The sequence below is a fragment of the Chiloscyllium plagiosum genome, unplaced genomic scaffold (genome assembly GCF_037043375.1).
Source record: "Chiloscyllium plagiosum isolate Xiang-an unplaced genomic scaffold, Cpla_swu_hap1 HiC_scaffold_27, whole genome shotgun sequence".
Lineage (NCBI taxonomy): Eukaryota > Metazoa > Chordata > Chondrichthyes > Orectolobiformes > Hemiscylliidae > Chiloscyllium > Chiloscyllium plagiosum.
In genome coordinates, this window is record NW_028270165.1 from 38,883,606 (window position 1) to 38,888,616 (window position 5,011).

The 5,011-nt window shown below is 47.1% G+C and overlaps 1 pseudogene; it reads left to right on the plus strand.

Moving 5' to 3' along the window:
• The first annotated feature begins 356 nt into the window (after positions 1-356).
• Positions 357-1,253, plus strand: LOC148143673 (uncharacterized; annotated as a pseudogene).
• Positions 1,254-5,011: the final 3,758 nt, after the last annotated feature.

Consider the following 5,011-nt stretch of genomic DNA (forward strand, 5'->3'; position numbering starts at 1 on the left):
TAATCTCTTTTCAGACTATTTGATCTGAAGATGAAGTTTCAAAATCAACACATGAAGGGCTGATGCCTGAACCATTGACTCTCCTGCTCCTCAGATGCTGCCTGACCTGCAGTTTTCTACTCTGATTCTCCAGCATTTGTGAGTCACTCAATCCACCGGGACTGCAACAATTTTCAACTATGATCCAATTGGTTCCTGTTTCAGTACATTTTCAGCATCAGTGGGACTGGAAGAGAGACCCTACTGTTGCAGCAACGCACTGAGTGTGGAGCCTGAAACAGTTATCTGGCCTGGAAAGAGGAATTCGAGGCAGGGAGGGGACATACACGCGTTTGTGTGCAACTGTAGCTTCGGCCATGGAGAAACCATGGAAGTGTGGCGACTGCGGGAAAGGCTTCCGTGTCCCGTCTGCCCTGGAGACACATCGGCGCAGTCACACCCGGGAGAAGCCATTCTCCTGTCCTAAGTGCAGGAAGGCCTTCAGTGATTCCTCCGCCCTGCTGAGGCACCGGCGGGTGCACACTGGGGAGAGGCCCTTCAGCTGCCCTTAGTGCAGGAAGAGCTTCAGCGAATCCTCCGCCCGGCTGAGGCACTTGCGGGTTCACACAGGGGCGTGGCCCTTCAGCTGCCTCAAGTGTGGGAAGGCCTTCAGCGATTCCTCCGCCCTGATCAGGCACCAGCGGGTGCACACAGGGGAGAGGCCCTTCCGCTGCCCCGATTGTGGGAATGTGTTCACTCGCTCCTCCCACCTCGTGATTCACCGGCGGGTCTACACCGGTGAGAAGCCCTTCCCCTGCCCCAAATGTGGGAAGGCCTTCAGCGATTCCTCTGACCTGCTGGCTCACCAGCGGGTCCACACCGGCGAGAGGCCATTCACCTGCTCTGTCTGCGGGAAGTGCTTTACACGCTCTTCCGACCTGTTGAAGCACCAGCGGGTCCACACTGGGGAAAGGCCCTTCAGCTGCTCTGTGTGCGGGAAGGGCTTTGCTGTCTCCTCCACTCTACTGACGCACCAGCGGGTCCACACTGGGGAGAGGCCGTTTGCCTGCCTCGAGTGCGGGAAGGGCTTTGCTGTCTCCTCCACTCTACTGACGCAACAGCGGGTCCACACTGGGGAGAGGCCGTTTGCCTGCCCCAAGTGTGGGCAGAGGTTCACAATGTCCTGCAGCTTGAACAAGCACCAGCGGAAGCACCAATGCTCCTAACAATCAGATTCTGCCGGTAACGCTGCTGAGGGTCACCCCCAGGACTGATCCTCCTGCCCTTTCTGACAGTGGGGGCAGTGGGAGAGTTGGTAGGCTTTTTTGTTTTCTACTGGGGGAGTGGGGGGGGAGGGGAGGGAGGGTGGTGGCTCAGTGGTTAGCACTGCTGCCTCATAGCGCCAGGGACCCAAATTTAATTCCATCCTCAGGGTGACTGTCTGTGTGGCGTTTGCATGTAATTCCCCGCTGTGTCTGCGTGGGTTTCCTCTGCGTGTTGCAGTGTCTTCCCAAAGTGCAAACGTGCGCATGTTTGGGCGAATTGGCCAAGCTAAATAGTCCCATAGTGTTCAAATATGTGTAGGTGTGGTGCATTAGTTAGGGGTAAGTGCAGAGTGATAGGGTAGGAAAATGTGTCTGGGTGAGTTACTCTTCAAAGGGTCGCTCTGAACTTGCTGGGCAGAAGGGCCCGTTTCCACACTGTAGTGCCTCTATGTTTCTATGAACCTTGCTTCCAGTGGGCGCTGCTGCTCATTGAGCCCAAGACCCGCACAAACCTACGACCACAAGACCATTGGAGCAGAAGTTAGGATATTTTGACCCATCGAATTTGCTCCACCATTTATTAGAGACAAAATAAAAAACTGCAGATGCTGTAATCTAAAATAGACAAACAGGAGGCTGGGCACAATAAGGCAGGCAGCACCAGCAGGTGGAGAAGTCAGCATTTCAGGTATTATCCCTCAGGACTGAAGAAGGGTTCTACCCGAAACGTTGACATCTCCATCAGAAATGATTTATCAGTATGTTGTTAGAACTAGAGGGCATAGGTTTAGAGTGAGAGGGGAAGGATTTAAAAGGGACCGAAAGGGAAAACCTTTCATGCAGAGTGTGGTGCGTGCATGGAATAAGCTGCCAGAGGAAGTGGAGGAGACTGGTAGAATTACAGAATTTAAAAGACATTTGGTTGGGGACATGAATAGAAAGGTTTAGAGGGATTTGGGCCAAGTGCTGGCAAATGGGACTAGATTAATTAAGAATATCTGGTCCGCGTGGACGAGTTGGACTGAAGGATCTGTTTCCGTGCTGTACCTCTCTATGACTACCGGTCCTGATGTAAGTTTCGAATTTAGTAACTTTGAATAATTCAATCTTGTTGAATTCACCTCCTGGAAGGTTTCAAATGAAACCCTCCAAGCGATATGATTTAACTACGCCGAGTTGGATAAAGTATCCCATCAAGTTCACATGAATGCGCAGTTGAAGAAGTTGAAGTCAGAAGTCACACAACACCAGGTTTCAGTCCAACAGGTTTATTTGAAATCCCAAGCTTTGGGAGCATTGCTCCTTCATCAGTGCTGCTCCTTCATCACTTCACCTGATGAAGGAACAGTGCTTCGAAAGCTCATGAGTTCAAATCAATCTATTGGGATTCTCATCTGGTGTTGTGTGACTTCTGACCTGTCCACCCCCAGCACCTCCACATCAGAGTTGACGAATGAGATCAGACTTTATTCAGCATGATTTAGTGAGATATTCATCTGGATGTCCTTATGCCTCAAACATCGATTCTCCTGCGCCTCGGGTGCTGCCTGACCTGCTGTGCTTTTCCAGCACCACACTCTCAACTCTGATCTCCAGCATTTGCAGTCCTCACTTTATCCTGGTTCATGTGGAAACTCAACACTGTCAGAGTTACAAAGAGATTCCAGTCATAGAGTACTATAGCACAGAGACAGGCCCTTCAGCCCAAACTGGTCCATGCTGACCAAAATGTTTGTCAACACTAACCTCATTTCCCTGCACTTGGCCCATATCTTTCTAAAGCTTTCCTACCCATGTATTTTTGAAACGCCTTTTCAATGTTGTTAATGTACCTGCTTCAACCACTTCCACTGGCAGCTGTTTCCCCAGGCGAACTACACTCTGTAAATATTTTGCCCCACATCTTTTCTTCCATCTTTCTCCTCTCACCATAAAACGCGTCCTTGCTCTTGAAATCCTTCCTCAAGGGAAGAGACAGCTACCATTTAGCCAACTCTACCCCTCATGGTTTGAAAATATTGCCTCTCAACGTCCTCTGCTCCAGTGGAAAAACATCCCAGCCTATCCAGCCTAAATTCTAATTTGATAATAATGGCAGTGATGATTTTGGCTGTGTGTGTGTCAAGGATCTCTCCTTTCTAAGCCAATGCTGTGCCTCTTAAGTTCACCTGATCTTAAAACGAATGGCACCCCATTCATTTAAAATGTCCATGTTTTCTGTGTAAAGTCGGTCCTGGTCGGCAAATAGGCAGTGGTGTCTTATATTCCCGTAGACTTCTTTTGACCGGGTTCATATGCTCTGTTTTGAGATGTATGAGTAAATCTTCAGAACAAAAGATTAATGCAGCCTTTATTCATGTCTCATTATTAAAAACACTTTCTCCATTTACAGATGTGATTGAGAAGCTTCTCCCAATGAATGTTTGACTGATAACAGCATTTGTCAGGCTTTTGAAAGTCACTGCAGCTCTGTCATAGCACAGGGGAGGGCTCTTTCAGACACAACGCGTCATGCAGAAAATTCTCCCACATTAGTCGAGCAAAGTAGACGTCTTTTTAAGACATTATGAAACTTGAAAGGGTTCAGAAAAGGTTTGGAAGGTTGTTGCCAGGGTTGCAAGGTTTGAGCTACAGGGAGAGGCTGAATACGCTGGTACTATTTTCCCTGAAGCTTTAGAGTCAGCAAGAAACATCTGTTGAATCAGAAAACATGTCTTTCTGCAGCAGCTTTAGACAGACTGCTTGCCAAAACCAAAACCAGGGGAAAAGAATGGGACAACTGCCCTTTCATTGTAGAAGCGTTTTAGAAAAATAAAATGTCAAACCCTTTTCCCGGATTGTTGCCTTAGCCAGTATCTGTTAACCATTAGTGAAAACCTTAATCCTAGATGAATGGGAAGCCTTTTACAACCCCTCCTGAAAATAAACCAACAACGTAATCTTCTTAAAGGAGGAACATGATCACAACAAAAAGCACTTGAACTGAAACATTTGTAACAAAAGGCTGTACAGTTAGCAGGACAAGAAAACAGGTTTTCAATTTCACCAATCAATTTAAATCAGCCCCATTGGCTACCAAAAATTTATTAAATTTAAATCCTAAAGTTTTGACAACAGTCACCAATCCTATCATAAAGAATTGGCGGTCTCAGTCATCTGTGTATTAGATAAAGCATCATTTAGAAAAACAGAGAAGGACATTCCTGACGGAGGAATCGGAGGAGGCATCCCCGACAGAAAATGGCGCAGAATATTCCGGAAGACACATAACCTGGTTGTAATCTGAGAGATTAAATTCTATTTTGTGTCATCTGAGTGGGACATGTATTGATTGGAAAAGCATACCAGAAGAATCTTGATTTATTCCAGAATACTCAGTAGTTAGGAAGGATTTCTTCAGTTTGTTAGTAGTTTTGTTCATTTGTTCACCGTGAGAGTTGGTTAAATAAATTGCTGATTGTCGGTTGTAAAGTGTCAGGGATTTACTTTTAACACTACAGCAGGTTACACCACTTATCACACTGACTTTACAGATTAAAGGGCAACGTGCCACTCTTTGGACGTTTCAGTTTGAGATCTTGGTGAGGGGGGGGGGGGGGGGGGGGGGGGTTCAGCCTTCGCTTTGTAACAGTATTGATGACATTCTCTTGAATGCAATGGAGTCAATATTAATCCAAGCCTCTTGGTGTGGTTGTGGGTGAATCACCTTAATTTGGCTCCTGACTCAGAAACCGCACAGACAATCAACTGCTGAAACAATGATTTGC